The sequence below is a fragment of the Aptenodytes patagonicus genome, chromosome W, assembly GCF_965638725.1.
Source record: "Aptenodytes patagonicus chromosome W, bAptPat1.pri.cur, whole genome shotgun sequence".
Classification (NCBI taxonomy): Eukaryota; Metazoa; Chordata; class Aves; order Sphenisciformes; family Spheniscidae; genus Aptenodytes; species Aptenodytes patagonicus.
The window spans coordinates 3,836,201-3,860,650 of record NC_134981.1 but is presented as its reverse complement, the minus strand read 5'-3'; the positions used below and the strand labels follow the sequence as shown (position 1 = coordinate 3,860,650).

Here is a 24,450-nt window from a genome sequence, read left to right as displayed (position 1 = left end):
AAACCATGTTACCCAGAATAATGACTTCGGGGAAAAGCGCCAAAAAAATTGTATAAGCTTCTGGAGCGTGGCAGGAGAAGAGAACAGAGAGTCCTCGCAGCCGAGGAGAGCGTGCCGCTGCGGTGGGACGGCAGCTGGGACAGCAGGGATGCTCTGGGCAAGCCAGGAAGGCGAAGGGTTTCACATAGATTTAGCTGCCTAAATATGTCTTCAGGCACCTGGTTCTGGTAATTGCAAAGCCCCAGTCTAGGCAAACTCAGAACCTTCCGATAGGGCGTAATTGCCCCTCTGCTGCGCTCTGCTGAGACCCCACCTGCAGCACTGCGTCCAGCTCTGGAGCCCTCAGCATAAGAAAGACACGGACCTGTTGGAGCGGGTCCAGAAGAGGGTCACAAAAATGATCAGGGGGATGGAACAGCTCTGCTATGAGGACAGGCTGAGAGAGTTGGGGTTGTCCAGCCTGGAGAAGAGAAGGCTCCGGGGAGACCTTATTGCGGCCTTTCAGTACTTGAAGGGGGCTTATAAGAAAGTCCAACCCCCCTGCAACAAGCAGGGACATCTTCAACTAGATCAGGTCGCTCAGAGCCCCGTCCAACCTGACCTGGAATGTTTCCAGGGATGGGGCATCCACCACCTCCCTGGGCAACCTGGGCCAGTGTTTCACCACCCTCAGCGTAAAACATTTCTTCCTTCTATCTAGTCGGAATCCACCCTCTTTTAGTTTAAAACCATTTCCCCTTGTTCTATCACTACAGGTCCTAGTAAAAAGTCTGTCTCTGTTTTTCTTATCAGCCCCCTTTAAGTACTGACAGGCTGCAATAAGGTCTCCCCGGAGCCTTCTCTTCTCCAGGCTGGACAACCCCAACTCTCTCAGCCTGTCCTCAGAGCAGAGGTGTTCCAGCCCTATGATCATTTTCGTGACCCTCTTCTGGACCTGCTCCAACAGGTCCGTGTCTTTCTTATGCTGAGGGCTCCAGAGCTGGAGGCAGCGCTCCAGGGGGGGTCTCACCAGAGCAGAGCAGAGGGGCAGAATCCCCTCCCTCGCCCTGCTGGCCACGCTGCTTTGGATGCAGCCCAGGATAGAATTGGCCTTTTGGGCTGTGAGCGCACATTGCTGGCTCATGTCCAGCTCTTCACCCACCAGTACCCCCAAGTCCTTCTCGGCAGGGCTGCTCTCCATCCCTTCATCCCCCAGCCTGGATTGATACCGGGGGTTGCCCCGACCCAGGGGCAGGACCTTGCACTTGGCCTTGTCGAACCTCATGAGGTTCACATGGGCCCACTTCTCCAGCTTGTCCAGGTCCCTCTGGATGGCATCCCGTCCCTCTGGCGTGTCGACCGCACCACTCAGCTTGGTGTCATGTGCAAATATAAACCCCTCTGAGCTAGTCTGGTTTTATAGCTTCATCATTTTCGGCAGCAGCATGCAATATTCTGTAGCGAAGACAGTGGGCATGCAGGGCGGTCGGCATTACCCAGAACCAAGCTGACGTTCCCCTGAAAAACAGGGAGCACAGAGGGATGCACCTATTGCTCCTGCCCTAGGAAGGAAGCATTTGGGGGGGGGATGCTTTGAACCCAAAGGTTTCCACCCTGATGCAGCACCCTAAAAATAACAGGGTGCAAGAGCCACGTGAAAATTACGGTGAGGAGGAGGGGGGCGGCGTGCAGCATTGAGACAGGGCTAGCAGAAAACGCAGGCAGTGCAGGCAGCCACACTCCTGAGATACCGACACTGCAGCAGAGAAGACAAATGACAGGCCCAAGGCCACGCAGCGAGGCAGTGTCCCCTCTACGTGACTTTCAGTCCCTGCTCCAGCACACGATCGCCAAGGGATCCTTCAACAAAATGTTGTATTGGCTTCAAAATAGTGTGATTTATTTTATTCCCATACGCACACGCACACACATAAATGCACACTTTTTTTGCCTCCTCCTTTCTTATCTTTCCAGACGCACTCAAGCGCACTTCAAAACCTCTCTGAATAACCAGAAAAAGTAAAAACTTCGTATTTCTCCACTAAAGGAGACCTCGTAGGGGTTGACTTGGCTCCAGGAGCCGGGGCTTTGCACGAAGCAGGATGCTGCCAACAGCCCCCCTGGAAAATCAGTGCCTGTATTTACAACAGCACGCCGGGAGATACTGCAAATATTTCCTAGAAGCTATAAAACCCACCCCGATGGCTGACGATTGCAATGGGAGCGGGGATGAATTAGCTGAAGTCTGTCACTTGGAGAAGTCACGCTGGAGGAGTTCCATCCAGGTAATCCATCTTTCTGCTGTGTTATACAATGACACGGTAATGGCCAGCCCGGAGGGATTTCCTTCAGGAAAACTCAACTGTTACTAAAATGGTAAGTTAATACCGAGCAAGAACTCAACCGCCGCTAGACCGAGGGATGGGCACGACAGGGAATAAAATATTACAGTCCCCATTCAAATATTTTTATTTAGAAGAGCAGAAATAAATAGACCTATCTGCAGGCTGCAAAGAGAGGAGGCTGCGATTAATAGAAAAGAAAAAACCTGCGCACATCGATTCCTTCTTTGCCATTTTTCCTAAGAAATAGCCTGGCACGGCTGTGCTGACGGGTAGCTGGGGTGGAGGAGGGCACGCTGCCTGGCTCTCGTAGGGACACAGGACACAAATCTGAGCTCAGGCTCTGCGCTTTTGTGTTGATTAAAAAAAAAAAAAAAAAAGAACAAGAAAGAAAGAAAGCCAGAAAAGTTATGTAGCTAATAAAGGGCTCTATTGTGCCATCAATTTTTTAAGCTTTAATGATTTCGGGAGGAAGTTCAGCTCAGCAATCAATAGCACAATATAGGCAGGAGGGCTCGGAGGAAATTCAGCGCCGGAGCTGCGGCCAGGGCTGGTGGAAAGGGGGGTTCAGAGGAAAGGGGGTTCCCCTTGCTCAGGGCAGAGGGGGGCTCCCGGGACCCCGCACAGGCTGGGCCTGTCCCCTGCCCCGCACAGCTCCCCGTCCTGTTTAGCCGGCACGGTGCGAGCTCCCCCTCCTGCCACACGGCGTGTGCGGCCGGGGGACAGCGGGGACTTTTGGGGACGCTAGGACCGCTGCCAGCAGCGCAGGAGGTGGCAAAGCACCCACATCGGCTGGGATGTTTGCCCCACGCTCCCCGCACCCGGGCTGAGCCCGTCCCGGGGATGCTCGCCCCACGCTGAGCCCATCCCGGGGATGCTCGCCCCACACTCCCCGCACCCGGGCTGAGCCCGTCCCGGGGATGCTCACCACCAGGCCCACCGGTCCCTGGGCACCGCGGCCGGGGGCACGCCGGCAGTCCCCCCCAGGTCCCCCTCCTCCGGGCAGCCCACCCAGAGGGCAGCCAGCCCCGCTCCTGCCCGCGGCAGGAGCACACGCCGGCAGACATACCGCATCGCCGAGGCTCGGTGCTGCCGCTGGGGAGGCAGGACGCGGGGGTTATCTGGTGGATCCTGAGGCGCCAGGCAAACCTAAGTGACACGGTGATACAGCGTGAAGCCCTTCAGCGTCAGCGGGGACAACGCCTCGCCCGAGGTGCCACCCTAACCCCGTGCACAAGCCACAACCGCCTCCGAGTTTACACGGGCTCAGGCAGCAGCCGGATAAATAACCGGAATAAAAAACCACCGAGGACTCCCCAGCACCACGGGGGCGGGGGGGGACGGGACCCTGAGCCACCGGGTCCCTGCCCCGGTGCAAGGTGCAGAGGAGAAGGGATGGGCCGCGATGGGGTCACCCCCCGCATCCTATCCTTAATTTCAAGTAAAAGCTGATCCTGTAAGTCAGCGTGCGCTTGGCAGCGCTGAGGATCACGTCGGCTGCAGCGCGAGCAACCGCAGGCAGCAGCAACTCCAGCGAAAGTTTTGCCACAATACCAAAAAAAAAAAAAATTTAATAATTAATCAACCAAAAAATTAATAATAGCAATTATTCAACAAAAAGAAGGGGGGGGGGGAATAGCAGACCTGGAAGCCAGGGGTGACGGTGACAGCGGCAGCGGTGCTGCCTCTGCGTGATGCTGCCGCAGCTCGGGGACCCACCGGTGCTGCGACCCCGCCGGGAGAACCAGGCACCTTCCTCCCGGTCCCGGGGAGGGGAGGGAGGGAGGGGAGGCTGCCGCCGCCGCCGCCGCCGCCGCCTCCCCACGCAGGAGGGTCCACGCGGGGTGGGGAGGAGGGCGCTGGGGGTGGGGTGGGGGGGCCCCGTCCCGCCAGGGCAGCCCCCCGGTCCCCCGTCGGTGCAGGCAGCAGGCGGGGGACCCCGAGCGCCGTTTCTCCCCCCCCCCCCCCCCCACGACGCCCCCCGGTACGGGAATTCCGGTGGGACCGGGCAGGAGGAAATGGGGCTTTTTTTACATATATATATTAAATAAAATAAGAAAAAGAACTTACCGTCTAAAATGAAATTAAAAGGGAGGGAGCCCCGGCGGCGCGGAGCGGGGGGGGGAGCATCGCCCCGTCGGTGGGACGGGACGGGGCGGGGCGGGACGGGGCGGGACGGGACAGAGGCAGCGCGGCGCACCTCGGGGGGGCGGCGGCTGAGGGACGGGGTGGGGACGGGGAACACGACAGGGACGCGGACCCACCTGCGTGCCGGCAGCCGCCCCCCCGGTCCGCCCGCCCGCCCGCCCGCCCCGTCCGCCGGCGGCGGCGGCGGCGCTGACCCCCGGCTGGCGGCGGCTCCCGGCGGCGGCGAGCGAAGGGCCCGGATGTCGGTAGCCCGCTCCCTCCCCTCAGCGCCGCTCGCTCGCTCGCTCGCTCGTCCCCCGCCACCGCCGCCGCCGCCGCCGCCGCCGCCGCAGCCCGGGGCGGCCCCACCCCCGACGGGAGGGGGGGGGGGGTGTCACCGACCGCGGGGAGGGGGGGGTGTGTGTGAGGGGGGTCCCGCCGCCCTGCCCGCCCCGTCGGGGCGCCGCGCGGTGCCACGTGGGACCGGCCGGGGGGGGGGGGGGGGGGGGGCGCCCCTCCCTCCTCCCCCCCGCGGCGGGCTTGACAGGTCCACGCGACCAAACAAACCCCGGCGGACGGACGGGCGGCTCGGCCAATCGGGGCGGGGGGGCGGGGCCGGCGGCCGCCCGAGGGGAGCGCGGCGGCCGCGGCGCCCCGGGGTCTGAGCGCCGCCCGCTCCCCTCCGCCTGGGGGCCGGGGCGGCGGGAAGCGCCGCCCGCCTTCCCCTCCCGGCCCTCAGGGGCTCTCTGAGGGGGAACAACGGCCACCAACGCGAGTGGGGTCGCAGCGGGGCACGGGCGGGACGCGGAGGCACGATCCCCTCAGCCCCGCCGCCGCTGTGCCTGAGGGAGCGGGGGGGGCGGGGAGCCCGCCCCGTAGCCGGGCTGCGGGCTGGCATCAGGCCCCGGCGCAGCAAACGGGCAGGGTTTGGGGAAGCCGGTGCCGTTGGGAAGGGGGAGCTCCCCGGCGTCCACCTTCAGCCCCCCCCCCCCCCCCTGCCGCCGGTCACCGGCCTTCAGGGCCGCTGAAGAGGTTTGCAGGGCTGACGGTGGAAATGCCGTGCCCTCTGGAGAAAAACTGAAGCGAGCTGTCATGTCCCGGGCTATTGGAGAATTCCAGCCGAATAAACCCTCAGATGGGGAAAAAAAAAAACCCAAAATACAGAGCGGCAGCGCTGTTTCTAACATCGTCATCCCGCCGCGAGACCCCCGGGTCCCGCTGGCGGGCAAGAGCCCGGTGGGGTGGGGTACATCTGACGGCATTGCCCCCGTCTCCCTGGGGATCTAGCCGGCCTGAATCCCCTTTGCATCCCCTTCCTAATTGTCCGCCTGCGTTCTCCAGTGCTCTGGGAAAGGGGATTTAAGAGAAAAGTTCTTCTTCTGAGGAAAAAAAAAAACCAAACTTCCTGAAAGGATCAGTTTCCATGTTCACGCGGATCACAAGCTTAGGGTGCCACCTGCCCCGTGTTTCGTTATACCGACATCATCCCTGAAGCCAACCTGACAAAACTTGGGGGTGATCCCGTGTCGCTCATCAGCCTCTTAAGGGTTGAGCTGTGAGGAAATGAAATACGACTTGCAGAGAAAGTAGGCAAAGAAGGCACCTAAATCCAGCTCACACCGTGAAATCAGGATAGCAAGAAGTCTTTTACTTTATACATTTAATTTTTTACTTTATACATTTAAGCAGCTCGGTCCCAAAACTGGTATTACGAAGGAAAAAATATCGAGGTCCTGACAGCAGGTTTTTTTTGATGGTTGTTTTCTTTGGCAGGCTGTTGTTTCGGGGATTTGGGATTTTTGATTTTTTTTTTTTTTTTTTTTAAGTCAGACCTCGCCAAAATCACAATTTGTTTTTATTTCATCTGGCAGCCTACCCCGTCATCAGGCTTCCGTGCTTTCCCACTGGGTCCCTGAGTGCAGTCGGCACGATGCTGAGTCATGGAAGAACATTGTCGGCTTAAATTATTTGAGTCTTCACCCTCAATATCAGCTATTTGGGGCGGGGGGTGTCCTCCCCATGTGCGTCTAGAATATTTCCAACATATTTGAACACTATTTTCCAGGATTTCTGTGGTGGATGCGGCAAACTTTCTTCAAATGTTTTCAGTGAAACGCCATTTCAAGCTGTTCCTTTAGGGTACGTTGTTCCGCTGTCCGTCTGTTTCAGGTGGAGGACCCTGGCACGGCGATGCTGCGGTTCAGCCTGGGATCTCTGCTCTAAGGCCGAGTATAACCATTGCTAACTGCTGATCCAGCCCGGGATCTGACTCTGAATGCGTTACTTAGTCAAAACTCTCCGATTTCAGTGGAAATCCTTCATTACTAGTGCATTTTTAGATTTAAAGGGAAGATTTAAATCAGAAAGGCAGGAGCAGCGGCTGTGACTTTTCTCCGCTGATGCAGGAGTGTCTGTTCCCGACAGAAAGCGGAGGCAGGATTTGGGGATACCACCCAAAGAACCGCAGAGAGCTTTTCTCATGATAAAACTATGGGTCCTCTGTATCATCTGGTTTTGGAGAGGAAGGATGCAAGGGGTGGGCAGACGTGAAGGACCAGCAGCCCTTTTCCATCCAGAGGAAGGATGCGGTCCAGCTATAGAAGCTCTCCATAGGGGACAGAGGGGATTTTCCCCAGGGAGGCTGGAAGCCTCCCTGGGGAAAATCCCCTCTGTCCCCTATGGAAAAACCCCAGGCTTTATCTTGTTCTCTAGATCCAGAGTCAGCACCTGATTATTTTTAAAATAACAAGCTCGTGTAAAACATGCTGACAGGAACAATGTGATGCTACCCCCTGATCACCCCGGTACATGTCCTGCCTTCAAAAATCCATCCAGATGATACTGCCTTCCCAAGCATCCAAACCCGCTGCGGCAAAAGCATCTTGGAGAGAGTGCGTGACACAAGACAGACGTGCGCTAAGGACTCCCGCACGCCTTCGTCCGGCAAACACTCACCGGCACGGCAGGCGAGAGGCTGCGAGGGAGGGCAGCTTTAGACAAGGCTTGTCACGAGGCGGAAAGTGCCGCTCGTATCCGCTCATGATTGTTTTCCCCTCCTGCCCAGCCACAGGCAAACTTGAGATGGGACCAAACCAAAGAAGACCTTGGCCTGTGATTAGGCATGGATAAAATAGAAACATAACTCTTCTGCTTCCCTTTGCATCTAGTTGTGTCAGGGTTCTGAGTGCACTAATTGGCCTTAGTTACCCTGACCAACCTCACCGCCACCGATGCATCCTTCACTCATTAGTCCAGAGGCTCCACTTAAGCTCAGGCCTGGGCACCTAGACCTTGCCAGAGCTGTGTTGTAGGAGCACCTATCTGTAGTCCTGCCTGTGGTCCCGTGTCTTGGATCAGTGTCAGACCTATGTTGTAGCCTTGTATCCCGTCCTCCTGCTGTTCCCAAGCGGTCCCTGGACCCAGTTCATCCCCTCACCTTGCCTGGGACTCTCGGTCATTCCTTTTTACCAGCACCTGGCCCCGCCAGCCCTCTTCAGATCTGGCAGGACTGCGTCCCGGCCAGCGAAGGCACCGCCTGCGCTGTGGACACCCTTGGCACTTGACTCACCTCCCCTTGGCAGGAAGGATCACTGAACCTGAACGCACCACAGCACCTGGGAACCATGTTGCATGAGCACCCTGCTTCTAGACCATGTTCCCTACCTAGCTCTCCAAGGCACGTATGGCAGCTCTTGTGGCTGTTCGACTTGTGAAGACTTTGGCATGTGATTTATGGGGTCAGGAAGACGTGGCCACCCCTGCCTTACTGCCATGTTCGTTCCACTTGTACTTACAGAGGTCTTTGGTCAACTCAAGTACTCTCAGGCATTTGCCTAGAGATTTCTGACGTGCCAAGTTTATCCCCTCCTAAGAGCGGCAAACTCGGCTCTGTTAGAGCGGGCTCAACTCTGGCATTTGCTTGTAATGTGATTGAGTGTGGGAATTGGCAGGAGAGGTAAGGAGCTACCTCATCTTCATGCACATGATCAATAGCAAATAATTACTTAAAAAGTAAAGTAGTTGATGGTGGTTTTGTAGGGCAAGACATGCCCTGCATTTTCAGTCTTTGATTCATACTGCTTAATGTGCCATGAGATGGAGCTCAGCGAGTGACTCACGTAAAAGCTCTCCAGTAGCTCCTGGTGCTACCTCTTCAGCAAGTGCGTCACGGTTGCTTCAGCATGTCTGCGTCTGTTCTCCATCCCAGCTCTGCAAGGTTTCAAGGCCCTGTTAGGGAAATCCCGAAGCCCAGACCTTGGAGGGATGGCACCAAAGCATCTGTGGGGCTCTTGCCAGGATCTATAGTCTGGATTAGGTCCAGCCTGCATGAGGCAGAGTGTCGTACAGCCCGGTCCTCCTGCGGATGTCCCATCTGGATGCTAGAGCCCCAAACTAACAGCCGGCAGCGTGGATAGGAAACCCACGGCTAGGGGAGCGCAAGCTGTGGCAACCCACTCCATCTTGCAGGAGAGAGGAACCTCGCTCGTAGCTTCCATCGTGTTTATGTGAGGGTCTGGCCATTCCTGTTTGAAGGCGATGGCATACCGAAAGCGCGTTCTCCAAATTTGCATCGCCACGTCCACCACAGATACACATCGGTGCTTCTGAACTGTCGGCCTTTCTAAACGTTCGAGTGCTCCCGCTCAAGTGCAGGATTCAGCCAAGAAATCTCAGGGTCCTTCTCTTACCATTGCAACATTATTTGCTTTACTCCAATAACCTGGTCATGGATTTTGGTCTGTAGCTGCCTGTTTAAACGAGTGACAAAGCTGGATAGGATTCTTTCCTACTTTATTTATACATTGAGGATGCGGGGAGTGTTCCTTCACCGATACCTCCTGTTCTTCCCTTGCACTGACAGCAATCTAACTCTGCTCGCTTCCCTGGAGCTACCCTGGGGTTTCTGTCGGTTTGGGTGGGATGAGGGGGTCAGGAGGCCTTGGAGAAGAGGTAGGAATTGAGAGGCGCTGCAACCAGGCTGCTTTAGCTGGGAGGACGGAAGCGCAGAGGGAGGGCAGCAACCGACCTGGGGCTCGTGAGATCTCGGGTCAACGATGGCCTAAACTACCCTGCCTGAGTTTGCAGTGAGACGGAAGCACTCGCATGTTGACCGTACGCCAGACTGCTGCTCAGTAGTTAATTACTGGCCCCCAGCACAGACTCCAAACCATCTCCTAATCATATTTCCCACCTAGAGCCCTCCTCGTCCTTAGGTTTATGCCGCCTCAAATATTGCTCACAGCTACGGCTCTGGTCCCCTCGCTACAGCATGATAATTAATGCCTGGTAGACTTCAGCCTGGCACATGGAAGTAAAACCTGCTCAAGCGCTAACGTGCACTCGGTGCCAGACTACGCGCGCTGTGTGGGAATAGTTTTGGCCATCGTTCCTGCAACTGGAGTACGTCTCGCACAGTGAATAGGAGAGCTGGGATAGTGATGCTGGTGGACCTAACACAGTCCAAGTCCATCAGGACATGCAAGCCAGGCTTTGCCAGGGCGACCTGTCCCTGGTATGATGATTCTCTCAAGCTAATGCTTAAAGATTGCGTCACGGCCAGCCGACCAAACCTCTCTGCACCCATCTGCAGCACGGTCAGCTCTTCTTTCACTTTGCCTCCTCTCTCAAATGAGGTGGCAATCCTCTCTTCCTCCAACGATGTTTAGCCCAGCGGGTCTGCATTTTCAGTGTGCTATTCAAAGGCTGCATTAATGTTGATGATAATAAAGTGTCCTTGGAGATGCAGGAAGGCAGCCATGGGTGTAGCACAGGCTCCACTGAAGCCACTGTCAAATCTGATTTCTGATCAATGCACCAACTGCTCTGATGCATCACTGAAGAATCACGGGGCAGCGAGGAACGTAGCCTGATACATGCAGTGAAGGAAGCAAAACAGGAGAACCCCCGAAATCCTGCTTGTGAAGCTGCCTGGAAGTAAGGAAACCTTGCATCCGAGCGCGAGCAGCTGAAGGCGGCTTCAGCAGCAACGAGCCAGTTGAGCTCAAGAGGAGCATGAAGGGTTACGGACACTTGTGCGGTGACAGGCGGTCCTGGGCAAGGCTGAGCACGTCCTGTGGAGGCCAGCCAGCAGGGCTGACCTGATGTAACTGGGAGCTGAAGCTGGCGCTGGATGCTTAACTTGAAATGGCCCAGGGACTGAACAGATGGCTCCTCTTTATTTGCATGCTACTTGGATTTGTGAGTCAAGCAGAAGAATAACTTAATTTTTGACATTTGCTTCTCCTCGGAGCCCGGCACAATTTATGTTATACTGGCATTTGCGTGAAGGATGTTGCTTTAGGCACAAACCCCATCCCGGCTTTAACCCTAAAAGGAGCCAAATAGTCAGGAACCGTGTTCCTCCCCAGCTCTTTTGTAGGCTCTGCCAAGGGATATCACACTTACACAATGACCAAAGAATCAGGAGAAAACAGTCATTTGGGGCTTGTGGAAGGAAGGGGCAGGGTTGGAGTTAAACTGGACTGGAAAGTATCTCATTTGTAGGCCTGAAATGAGAGACTGTTTGTGGATGAGGTTTACCTCCTATTAAAAATACCCTTCAAGGCCTGTGCAGTTAGTCTCGAGCGCAGGGGATAAATTTAGTAGAGTCCTCTTCCTGCTGACATTAACTTAAGTGAAAATAATATATATGGCCCGGGCACAACATCTGCAAGCCAATTAAAAACCTGGCTGATCACACCCAAGATGACAGTTGCCGTGACTAGTGTGTCTGCGTGCCACCCCTTTGAGAGGGGAAAAACCAGATCCTGCCTGGCTGTGCAGCATCTTCCTATACCCGTGACAGCTAATGGTGATTATTTGATAGCTCGAGTCATAGGAGTCTGTCCTCCTCGCCATAACGGCCGTGCCTGCTGTCCCTGTGTGGTCACATACGTGATATTCATGGGTTTGACTGTAAGTCACAGGATAAGAGAATAAAGCACATTTTCTGGCCTGACTGTAAGACGTGGGAGTTAGCCTGGGTAAGGACATGTGTACTTGGGCCAATATAAACACACGTATTTTTCAAAGGCTATATTTGAAATACTTAGTACAAAGAGATGTTCTTGGTTTTCCAGCGGACAAAGTGCAGCTCTCCTTCACCCGTAATTTTAAGCAAAGCGTCAGGTGTTGTTAGGGAAACTGGTTTGTGAATGGGAGATAAAGCAGCCAGAGCAGGGAGATCCGTGCCCCTGAAGGTACTCGGAAGGCTGGGGCTCCGGTATGTTTTCCAGTTTTCAGCATTTCTTGCATTCACTGTGATCCCCCTCTTGTGGCTAGTCCAGCGCCTGCAAAATTGCCCTGCCTGTGCCTGTCCAGGCTCAGTGGCATTAGGTTCCTGAACCAATGCAGCTGGAACATGGTGGCTTCGTAGGTTAGCTGAGCTGCTGCGACTGTCCTGGTGTGTACTAGAAGACAACCCAAACTGCAAGATAAAGTGCATCGTCTCAAACCTCTCCTGTTGACTGTTACCCCAGCAGTCTAAGTTACCAACCTGTCTTGGAGCTGCTGACCTTGTGTAAGCTCTTAACAAGCTCCAGTTCTGAAGTAAAACATGTGGTTTAAACCACTTTCGTGGCAAGTTCAGCTGACACATTTTCCTTCGCCACATGGACAGGCCATGAGCACACACAGGAACGATTTAGCAACCCAGATCACAGGCCATAACTTGTTATATTACAATAACTTGGTCACATCTGATGGCGTGTTTCAGATTTGGCCTGAGCCCTGAGTGAATAAAACATGCCTGGAGCACACAGCGATTGCGGTGTTGCTTGGATGCAAATAGGTCCCCCGCACGTTCCCCTCTACATCCCCGGTGGAGCAAAAAGTCCATTGCAGTTCTGACCTCATGGAGTTGGTCACTTTGAAAATGAGACTGAGCCCAGTGTTCACGTGGAGGTACTTGGGTTGGGAACCGTGGTGTGGGGACCTGATTCCCCCGAGCTAGCCCATCGTCTCTCTGGTGTCTTTGGGGAGGCCAGGACCTTTGCAGATTGAATTGTCAAGTGGCCATTCAAGATCAGGGCCTGCTCTTCCCTCTTCCTTTGGTGCTGCAAGGAGCTGGGACAGATACGCCGTGCTCCACGACCTGTTAGGATCCATCCACACGTTCAGACCCAGGCTCCTGAGATCCGGCACTGAGACCTCTCTGAACCTCCTTGTAACTTTTCACGTACTGTTGTTGGTTTCAGAAACAAATTGCCTGATGTCGAAATAGCCTGGCATTGCGGGTGGGCCGTTTCTTAGACATAACGCAAGCATACTGTGGTGCTTCATCGTTTTCTTCATAATTCTTACTGGGAGAGACTCGCCACAGCACAGGGCCTGCACCAGAACCCATCCACAGCTGAAACACAGCTTACAGCCGGAGGGCTGGTGTGGTTAGCAGCAGCGGGGCTGTGCTGCATGGTGAGAATAAGGAATTGCACTCCCTCTCGTGGCTGTGCTCTCCCCTACCTTTTCCTAGAGCAGAAGACCCTAAAGCTTCGTGGTGTTTAAAGACCATGCTCGTGGCCAGTGCAAGTCCCCAGCATATCCAGAGTTATCAGCGCAACAGAGCCCAGCACTGAAGGCGCTGGTAATCCGGCTTATAGTTTCGTCAAACTGTAATTGTTTGGGCTAAAATTTTTCCATGCCAGATGTCTGCCTTAGGCTGAAGTTCTCTGGAAAGTTTCAGCCAAACTATTTTGACTATTTCCAAGAATGAGGGTAAAGCACAGTGTTTTGCCCAGATTTTGAAAATAAATAATTCCATGAAACTGCTGTAAGAGAGAAAAGCCTCCATGTATTGAAGAAAGAGCATGAAATTTGGTCCTGCTGTCAAAAAGTGCCATTTGCCACTTCCAGGAAAGTTTGTTTAATTTTTAATTAGTAATAAGGTCTGCAAATCATGGTTTGCATGTGCTCAACAGATCTGGCCACAGATTAACAACACTGTCCTCCGAGGACTCTCTGCCGCAGGCACGCTCCAGCCCAGGGTTGCAAAGGCTTGAGTATGAAATGGCTGCTTCCAGCACTGGAAATAAGAGCTGGGGAAGTGAGGAAAGCTGGGGAGAGCAGAGGGGTTCCCAGGTGAGTGTGGGAGGCGTTGGGATGGGTTCAGGAATGGGTAGGTGCCGTTGGAGATCTCTTTATGAGAGGGATAACGCAAGCTGGCCTAGAAAGAATAAAGATGAAGAAGCTCCTGTGAGAGGTACAGGACCAGGCACCCTCTCCCTGCTCCTCCAGAAACGCATCCCTTTGGTGGCAGGGACAGGAAGGGCAGGTGCCCTCAACATTGGGTCACCTCCTGAGCTAAGCAACCTTCCCATGCAGGAAGAGTTTCTTCTCATAGCTGCTACAGGGATGGCAGTAAGACATTCAGAGCTTGGTTGCCGTGCCGTCATCCCGGGGGCAGTTTCTGAGGGAAAGCAGGGATGCCTCCGGAGCATGTCTGGGGGACTTTCAGCTGGCATGCGATGGAGATGCACTGACTGATCCGGGGTGTCCGTGGGAGCGTTCTCCATTCGACAGCACGGCATTGCAGAGACGCAGGGCAAGCTGACTGGAGCTCTGGGCTGCTCCTCCCGGCACCCTGCCTCTGACATCTAAAGCTTGCGCTGGGTGTCTGGACACAGCCCCACAGCATGCCCCGTGGACTCGAGTGCAGATAACATCTGACTCTCTCTTGTCCTGGCAGGAAGATTGTCTTCCTTTATAACGCTGCAAACCAGATGCCGAAAACACACTTTTGCCATCCAGTGGAGGCAAGGTTGTTAAGAATGGAGGCGTTGACACAAACTGCCTTTGGGGGAAATGGCACGGAGCAGCATCCCTAGTTCAAGAGGCTGTCTGAGTTTAGCAATAGTCTCTTGTTCCCAGGCTCTGGGCCAGGGTAAATTGGCTGCAGTGTACTTTGGGAATGAGGATTTTGCCTCCAGGAGAAAAAGAGCTTAGCACAACTCTGCCGAGAGTCCCTCTTAAGCTCATCCACGCAAAGGGGTGGGTGCCAGTTCGTCAGATGGGCTTGTTACTGGCCTTCCCTGGGTGTAGCAAAAGCTGCCGTTAGCAGGTACAATCAAGAAATACAGATGTGGGGGCAGAAGGGGGTAGAGAGGTAGGAGGGGCCTGTGGATTTAATTTGCTTATATGAAGTAGCCCGAGTTGATTGAATGGCATCTCCCCGATGGGGAGGAGAGGAGGGCAGAGACTAGGATGACTACTCTCTCCGTGCTCCGAGCTTTGCGAAGGCAAGCTCGTGTTCCTCACCGTGCCAAGTATTTTAATGCATCACGCGGTATCTGGGAACAATCAGAGTACAAAGAGCCTCAGCCCTACACCCTGCCCAGCCCCTGCTGCCCTGGATGCATCCCTGCCCCTGGGTCTGGGTGGTGGATGAGGCAGGAGCCAGGCGAGGTCTGCTCTAGCTGAGAGGTCCTGGGGGGTTTTCTGTTGGCTCCATCCAGCTGCTTTGCCCTGAAGTCCTTCAGGTTTCAGGACTGTTTGCCCTGCAAGGGGAAGAGTGAATTGGAACGGGCACAACAAGTGGAGTCTCATGACCTGCATGGTTCCCATCCTCACTGGAGAGGAGCGTGGCTATAGCTCGGGCCCATGGGCCTCTGGGTTGCCTAAACGAGGGTCTCCTGTGTTAGCTGAGATGTTTGAGGTCATCTCTGGCCTTGCCTTCAGCCACCACTCCATGACATGTCTCCTGTGAGCCCTGTGTCATGCCCACCAGGCTCCATCTCAGTACCTAGAGCATCTCACGCAGCACTGGAGACCTACCTTCAGGCAACTGAATTGAGCCCTTGACGTTCATGCTGCACACAGGTTGTCCCGAGACGTGCCATTTCTGCTGCTCGGCTCGGCAGTAACTTTTCCCGGGCTCTCCATTCAGCCAGGCTATCTGGATGAGTGCACCACGGGAAGGTGGTGGGTATGTTCAGCCACCCCTTCCCAGAGAGCTCCAGAGCTCGGCCAGGGCAGACAATGGCCCTGAGATCCGGGTCAGGGAGCGGAACATGCCTCATTTTTCCCCCTGGACTTTGACCTCCCCTGCACACAGATCAGACATCCCAATTTCCCACTTGAGATGCAGAAAGCCAGCAGGACGGAGACCAAAAATAATCTCTTTTAATGGTTTTTACTTAGAGCGGGGTTTTGTATTTAAATTACATACACCTTTAAAAAGAAAGGATTACACCTTCTTGAAAGTCCTAGGCTTATTACACTCTATTAGATTTCCTTAATTACCAAATTTGCAAATGCTACCAGATCAGTGGAGCAGTCACAGTCAAGGCGAAGCACATGAAGCCCTGGTTTCTTGAGGAACTAATGCACCTTTTGACAGAAGCCGACTTTTCCACGGATGCAGGGAGACTATTTACTTCATTTCCAGTTGCTCGCCTAGCTCAGCTCAATGACTTCTTCATCCAGGACTCAGAAGAGAATTGGCAATCGAAATAAGCAACAAAGTGTGTTTTAATCCTCCGGGGGTAAAAAAATGAGGTGTGAAAATCCACTAGTTCTAAAAATCTTGTTTCTGGTCACTATGTACATCTGTCAAGTCAGGTCACTGAAAACAGGACTTTCTTCGTTTAAGTTGGGTTTAAACAAACTGCCGTTTCCCTTTCTATTTATCCAACACATTTAGGCTTCATCCCCGAGAGCTCTGACGGGGAGCGACCCGTGTCCGTGCCGTTAGACTCTCTCATCCTTACAAACAGGGTGGCCCTCTACAAACTGCTCGCTGGGGCACGGGTCTCAGGTCCCAGCTCCATGAGAATAAATTTGATGAAACTCATTAATAATTCATTTGTCCACTGCATTTTTCGTTCGATTCCATGAAATTCTGTACGGATTTGGTACAAATGAGTAAATACATGTGCAACATCCATTGTTCTATAATATAAAACATCTATGTTTTAAAATTCTGAAAAATGGGGATTCATTTATATGGTGACCTAAATATGTGTTTCTGTCCTAAAGTCATAGCAAAATAGAGCTGGGAAGGACCTCGGCTGTTCATCTCATCCGTTCCCTACACCCAAGACAAGGTTAGCTGTGATTTCTGGCCCAGTTTTCATCTCCGGTGATGGATATTCCACAATGTCCACTTTGATCGCGTATCCACCTAACAAAATAACAAAAAAATTAGCAAAATGTTATATTTAGTTGGAAATCAGCATATTTGAAGAGTTACTAGTAAATGTCCTAGGGAAAAAGAAAAGAACTCTCATTGCAAAACAAGATTAAAAATAATGTTTTCAAACATGACCGCATTTGAAAATTTAGGCAGTTTGTTTGAAACTGTTCTTGGCACCAGACCCCACCCCAAAACCCCTCACTCTTTATTTTTAACCTGGACCAGTTCGCTGATCTGCTTGAGTGCCAGTACAACTGAAGAGCACAGGGTGATGTAGTGAGCCGTCAGGGTGGGGAGAGCAGAAATTTTTTAAGCTGGCATTGCTGCAAGGGAGAAAGTCCTTGCAAATCATCCTGCTGCTGGTTCAATGCGGCTGCTTTGCTCGGCTTTCCCTTAACCCAGCAGGTTACCTGGCTTCACCAGCAAGTTAAAGCGGAGACGAGCTGCCAGGGACAAGCTCAGGGTCTCCTGTTGTAAAATCATAGCAAAGCGTTTTGCTTTTCAAACGCTTGTCTAACCCAATGGGAATAATTTGTGAAGGAATCCTGACTATACTTGTCGTTCAGTTCATTATCTTTATCATCCCGTCCCTAAAAACACTTAATGGTTAATAAACCTTAAGGAGATACAATCTTACAGGCAAATGTTTTGGCTGAGCATCTGCTTCAATACTGGAAAGGGCTGGTCTTTTGTCTCTTTAATTGCCTTTTTGACCTTTTCAGAATACAGATTTTTACATTAGCCATAGGACAGCTGCACAGAATCGGTGACGCTGAACCCCTGGCTACGCGTCCCCTACAGATGCTCTTGCTCCAACAGCTATTTTGATGCTAACCTTTCTGCAGGTTCTGTTATTCATCCCAGAAAGACTCTTTAAAAACCCCAAGGAAGAGTCCTGGCATTTCCAAAATGTCCATAGGGAGGCCCAGTGGCGGTTTGGAAGAAATCCTAGTTTTGTGATGCCAACTCTTCAGCCTGTGTCAAGATATGACTGCAGAGCCTCATTTGCACACATGAAAATGTTTTAGAAGAGAGCTCGGCATTGCTGCACCGTGTTTGTAGGAGACCCTGAGACCCGAGTGAGATGGTCTCCGTGAGCAAAGCTGGGCTACATCTATACCACAAGGCGAAGAGCTTCAGAGGTCAGCCGAATGTTGTCTTAGTCTGAGCTTGAGCATTTGCAGCAAAGACAGCGGGCAAATCCAATCCTGAGACCAGGTCTGGATGCGTGCTTAGCCGATCATTTAGTCATGGCCTGAATGGCTGTTGGTGTGAGCTGCCTTAGCTGGCTGGGAGGAGATGATGAGACCACGGGGATGATGAGACCATGGCGGGCAGGTGACTAACAGGCAGCAAGGAGGTGCAGTCTTCCTCTGAGAGGTCTGTGCTGGATCATCTCCTGCAGATTCATGTACAGGCTAATCCTTTTATTGCAAAATAGTGCCATGGGGAAGCTGTGCCTTTTTACTCAATAACCCATGGGTTAGCGCACTCATCTGGAAGTGCTTGAGGAGACCTTGAAGACCCCTTCCCAGCTTCGAGGAGGTGAGCCACCTGGCAAGTTATTCTGGAGTGGGGCTTGTTCAGCTTCTTCCTCTGTTTTGTATAAAATAATTAACTGGCGGAGAGAGAGAGACAGAGAGAACATGTGAGTTTACAGCTCATTGCCTAGGCATTTATCTAGAAGGGGAAGACCCAGTCCCTGCTCTTAAGAATGTTTAAGTTAAACAGAAAACTGCGCATAACTGCACAGACTCTGCCCAAGGACCTTCTTTGTACCCAAAGGAAACCAGAAAGTTAAACCAAGACTTAACGAGGAGAGATGAGTGTGCAGTTTCCAGGTCAAGAGTGGCCTCCTTAGCGTCACTGCCCAGGGATCAGGGGAAGCCTGGAGACCACATATCTCAGTGGTGGACCTCGGGCCCTAAGTCTTTGCATGGATTGAACATCAGGCGTTTCAAAAGTACCTGCCACCTTGACATCTAAATACAAGTGATAAAAGTAACATCTGTGGATGGTGGATTCCTTCCTTAGGAATGGAGAGATGCCCTCATTTTTGCCCAATTCCTGGGTTTTTTTAGTGTGAAAGGCCCTGGAGGAAAGGTTTGCCCTTACTATAAACATGATTTAGCTGGAGCTGCCGCTTGGCCTTCCATCAATGATATGTCATTGCAATGCAAGCCTTTAGATAGTGGTTTGTTTAGAGAGCCTTTGTTCTTGTGTTCAGTGAATTGATCTCCATCTGAGGAAGTATCACTCACTGTCAGAATTAAAAAACAGCCTGTGAAAAAGAAAAGAAGCAGCCTGACTTCAAAAGGCTGTGGTTCTTTTCTTGTGGCCTCTCCTAACCTGCATGCAGCTGAAAAACTTGTTTGACCCAATTCATTTAAGGCCTCCTTCTTCCCCTCCAACAGACAAAGACGCGCAAACAATAAGTGCATTCAGGTGCAGAAGAGGGAGGGAAACCCAGAGACCCAGGCGAGGCTCCCGCTGCACACACCCTGTTCCCACAGATAAGCACAAAGACGGAGGAGTGACAGGTTATCTTGGGCAGAACCAGCGACATACGAGGTCTCCTTGAAGTCAGTGGTGTGTGCGGAGAGATGCTATCTTTTATTAGGCCAACTGGTAGAGTCAGAAAAACTAGACCAGCTCTCAGGCGCACGAACCCTTCTTCAGGCCAGGGAAATATCTGGGCCACCTGAAGCCAGGAGGTGCAGGAGATGTGCAGGAGGGACAGAGTAGGGCAGAAGGTGGGGAGAGGTATATAGTTGGCTAGGACAGCCCTGAGCTAAGTGTCTGGTGGGTTGGCCTGGCATAAAGACTCTAAGGGAGACCTTATAGCAGTCTTCCAGTACTTAAAGAGGGCCTACAGGAAAGGTGGGGAGGGACTCCTTATCAGGGAGTATAGTGATAGGATGAGGGGTAACGGTTTTAAACTGAAAGAGGGGAGATTTAGATTAGATACTAGGAAGAAATTCTTTACTGTGAGGGTGGTGAGGCACTGGAACAGGTTGCCTAGAGAAGTCGTGGCTGCCCCCTGCCTGGAAGTGTTCAAGGCCAGGTTGGACGGGGCTTTGAGCAACGTGGTCTAGTGGAAGGTGTCCCTGCCCATGGCAGCAGGGTTGGAACTAGATGATCTTTAAGGTCCCTTCCAACCCAAACCATTCTATGATCTATGATGTTTAAGTGATTCTTTTTTTTGGACCAATTTAGCTTCTGACTCACTACATGACATCTCATCTACGACTGGCATATGGCCAAGGGTGGGACCACAGCAGCAACCCCTTCCATCAGTTTAAGTTTAAGCTTAAAAAGTGAAAAAGTCCTTCAAGGTCATTACGAGGCATTAAAAGGGTGCCTGGGCTGGCAGCTGTGACCTTGGAGGTTTCTGTCATGGTTTAACCCCAGCCAGCATCTAAGCCCCACCCAGCCGCTCGCTCACTCCCCTCACAGTGGGATGGGGGAGAGAATTGGAAGGGTAAAAGTGAGAAAACTCGTGGGTTGAGATAAAGACAGTTTAACAGGTAAAGCAAAAGCCGCGCACGCAAGCAAAGCAAAACAAGGGATCCATTCACTCCTCCCCATGGGCAGGCAGGTGTTCAGCCATCCCCAGGAAAGCAGGGCTCCATCACGCCTAACGGTGACTTGGGAAGACAAACGCCATCACTCCGAATGTCCCCCCCTTCCTTCTTCTTCCCCCAGCATTACACGCTGAGCATGACGCCATACGGTGTGGGATATCCCTTTGGTCAGCTGGGGTCAGCTGTCCCGGCCGTGTCCCCTCCCAGATTCTCGTGCCCCCCCAGCCTGCTCGCTGGTGGGGTGGGGTGAGGAGCAGAAAAGGCCTTGACTCTGTGTCAGCACTGCTCAGCAGGAACAAAAACATCCCTGTGTTATCAACACTGTTTCCAGCACAAATCCAAAACACAGCCCCATACCAGCTACTGGGAAGAAAATTAACTCTATCCCGGCCAAAACCAGCAGTTTCCAACGCCTGATAACATGCTCAGGGGAGTTATCTCTGCAGCAGAGGTACCAAACCACTCCCAAGCAGGGCTGACTGCAGCGGGCAGCCCTTTCTTCCACCAGGAGCACAACCTCATCCAGAGAAGATCTCTGCATTTTTTTTTCTCCTATTTCTGTTTTTAAATGTGCTCCAAGCTAAAATCCTCATTTTTTCTTCAGTGATGCATGTGCCTTCATTTCCTCAAGCTGATATTCATTCATTCCTTCCTCCCTTCTCTTTTCCAAGAGAAATGTCTTAACATTTGCAAAAAGGAACTACTGTTTTTGCACTTTAAAAGTGTGAACATGTCACTATAGCAATTATCTCTTAAACTTAACTAAACAGGCCTAATGCTGTTAAGCTTAATAGGAAATTTCTCACCTCTGAGCACTTTTCTCTTTATTAATGACTCATTATTGCTGGTGTCACTTTCTCAGTCCTGCTTCACTGCAGTTGGATGCAGCATTACCTCAATGCAAGCAGATCTCAGCCAGGGATCTGCCCAGTGCGGCGCAAACAGCTCTGCAAGTTCTTTCTTGGATGTTGATGATAAGATGCAAATAGAAGACCGGATAAAACCAGCCAGTGGATAGCAGCAACCTGATAAGCATGGGTACCAATTGCCAGGTGCCTGAGAGGGCTCGGTTCAACACAGCCAGGAACAGACTAAGAACATGCTAAGTGGTTTGGGTTTGGAGATAATACTGCTGGGAAAAAGGCCAAGGGACAAAACCGGCACGGAAACTGAACACCTTGAGCTTTGAGGTGGTTCTTCAAGGCTGACTGAAGCGTGTCAAGGTCTGCACTGCCTCTGAATACCATCACTTTGTGACCAGCACCGAGGAGGTGCTCCGTGCTGTTACACACAGCATGTGTGAACGCAGCAAATACAACTCCATACAGCCTGGACCAGGCTGGTACCTCTCATCACCGGTAAATCACCATGCACAAAAAGCCCTCTGTGAACCTACTTCACATGGGCTAGAAATGAATTTGTCTCAGCCGTCCCCAATCACCCAGCTAGACCCTGTCCGTGGAGGAGTCCTCCAAGCTTATCCATAAGTAATCATGCCACCAGTGCCTAGAGGCACAGTTGTTTGCAGGCATCAGTGAGGCTCTACAAGGAGGCAGCACCCCGAGTGATTTTAAGCTTGCACATCTCTGATAGTCAGAAAGATTGGACATGGAGATAGGCAAGTTACCATTCACCGGCAGAGCTGTGGTTTCTGTGTATATGCTCTACACCTATATCCCTCTGGTTAGTGACCACTAGTTGGTAGGTTGAAATACCTGACACTTGTTATGGGCTTAGATCGTGCGTGAGGACAGTTACAGCCACTCAGCTGTGGTAGGATATCATTAAACTCTACTTAGCTATGCCTGCTCTTTCAGCTTCCTTATTTTAAACATAGCTACCCTGCATGTATCGGTATATCACACCCCTATGTTCCTGTTTAAATGGTGGTTGCACCAGAAGGGGCTGGAGAACTAGGTGAGAGAAGCTATCCTCTTTTCAAATGGTATCTACCCTGAGCAAGGTTTAGGAAGGTGATGCACGGATTTATCTGTCTTGGTAGGAGGTGGTGACAGTCCTTGTGTCTGTCACCTGAAGGTTTCCCTTGAGTCCTGATAATTTGAAGTGTAATAACTCATAACTATTATCAGGCACTTCCAGAATAGCCGGGGTGGGAAGACCTCCCCCAACAAGCTCCCTGCTTGCTGCTCCCAGCTCTCACGCTCCTGAAAGAGAAATAATCTCCTGCCAAGATATTTTATGGTAGCGGCAAAGAGATTTGGGAAGTGCGCAAGAGAAGCTAATCCTGGCATTCATCTCAGCAAGGCTTCAAAAACCTGAGCATCAGCATGTACAACTCAGAAAGGTGTCTTCGAGCAGTTCCCACCAGCAGAGTACATTAGACTCCCTCAAACCCAGCATACGCATCCCTGGCCAGCCTCTGGGACGGGCAGTACATCATTTGTTTCTCAGTGAGCCTTTACCCAAGGTTCAGATGATGACTCTTGGATCCTCACGCCCAGTCCGATTCCACGCCTGCTGCTCTACTGTAGCCTTGCGATTTCTAAGCTATATATCACAGCACATTTATTCTGACACCCTGTGAGTGCGCAGGTTAGTGCTGCTCTGCCGGGCTCAGCAAAGGCTTCTAAATATATTAGTGAAGGAGAAAGGTCTGGGATGGCTTCCAATTTTAACCAAGGTCACATTGGCGAGTGCTAGTGTGCGGCGCGAGGATATTATACGCAGCATCTTTCATGCGAGCTGTATTCCAGCTGCCTACAGCATTTCTGTAGTGCAACAGAAAGAAATGGGAAAGGATGACAGAAACAAGAAGCCTGGGAGATATCTAAAATTTTGCTATGGGTATGTTGTGTAGCTCAGGACCTTTGTATCTTTGGTTATTTTTCTACAAAAAAAGAAAAACAAACCCAAACCGTGTTACTTACCTGCCTCAAACAGTAGACTCAGGCATAATGTTTTCCAAAGCGCTCAGAGCTTTGAGCCCTTGGATTCATCCTAGCAGACAATTTTCCCATTAGGAGGCAGCCAAATGCTCCAGGGAAACATATGCTGCTGGAAACGGCACCTACATTCCACATTTACCCAAGTCTCTTGATGATGCATCCTAAGAAAAGCTCTCCTCCTAGCCACAAGAAAGGGCTGGGAAAGTTTAGGCAAGGCCAAGGACTGGAGGTGAGACACATCGCAGATGAAGGTTTGAAATCCTCCGTCTGGCAGGGGTGACTCTCTGTGACTCTCTCCATGGGAAACGGAAGAGACCTGGACTTTTAATTGCAGCCCTGGGACTGGAGGAGGAGACCCAGGAGGAGCAAAAAGAGAGAGGAATAAAGAAGAGATGCATAGTTTGAGACAGCAAGGAAAGAGGCAGGCCGCTCTGGTAGAGAACAAGGCTCAGCAGAGACCAGTTTATGAGCCTGGCAAAAAAGCAGAAGGAGGTTTTACTCTTGTTGGCTTTCAGTGGGGTTCAGGAGCCCCTTAAGGCTGGGGCAGCTTCCCCATTTCTGCAGCGAGACAGTGGAGAGCCCTGTGCTCCCCCGAGAGCAGGCGAAGGGCAAAGTCTGGGGGAGGAAGGAGCAGGTTGCTATAAATTACCTCTCCATCTTTGGAGGCTCAGTGACCGAGAGCTGTGCTGCGTTCTGGCTTAACCCTGATAAATGTGGTGTTGGAAAGGATGCTGGGAGCATCCTGGTGCTCTGTAGTGATGTGTTTTCCCTTGATTATTCATTTATGGTGAGGCAGAAGGTGGGGTGGGGGTTAAACTTACCTTCTTAAAGAAACTCCATCTTCTGCCTGTCTCGCCCTCTAAAGCTATTAGATATATTTCAAGCTGGCAAAGGTTTAGGAGTCCCAAAGATACACTTATGCCTTAGGTGGAAATAAGGTGCTAGGTAGAAGAGAAAGACCTTTTCAGTGCCCCAGCGAGTGGAAGGCTGCCAGGGGAGGTCCCTGAAACATCGATAAGGCAGAACAGTGTTATGGAAGTCCTTGGCCGCAGGACGAGCATCGGGCAGGCTGCAGAGAATCCAGCTGGCCACACTAATCTGGTTCTCTAAGGCCACCCTTAGTTACTAATGTGCTCTGTCAGTAGAGCAGGCGATGTTTTGTCTACTGGCCTTTATTTTTAGCTGCCTTGGGTCAGCAAAACAACTCAGACAGTAGCATTACGAGACCTGCGTCTCCAGATCTAATCGGCTGGCTCTGAGCCATCCCCTACGCAGATAGCTAGCCTGTGCTCAGTAATTTCTCCCTTCTCCCCAGCTCATCTTGCTCCCACTGACTGGTGCCTCCACCTCCTCTTGATGGTCCCAGCTGGTGGCTCTGGTACCCA

The 24,450-nt window shown here is 52.2% G+C and overlaps 1 long non-coding RNA gene across 1 annotated transcript in view; it reads right to left on the bottom strand.

Moving 5' to 3' along the window:
• LOC143172123 (uncharacterized) overlaps positions 1-4,448 on the bottom strand; it is a 70,153-nt gene extending 65,705 nt beyond the window's left edge. Inside the window, exons 1-2 of the long non-coding RNA XR_012997299.1 lie at positions 4,392-4,448; positions 3,391-3,470 (exon numbers count right to left, since the gene is read on the bottom strand). This is a non-coding gene — a long non-coding RNA (uncharacterized LOC143172123). The remainder of the gene's footprint in view (positions 1-3,390; positions 3,471-4,391) is intronic.
• Positions 4,449-24,450: the final 20,002 nt, after the last annotated feature.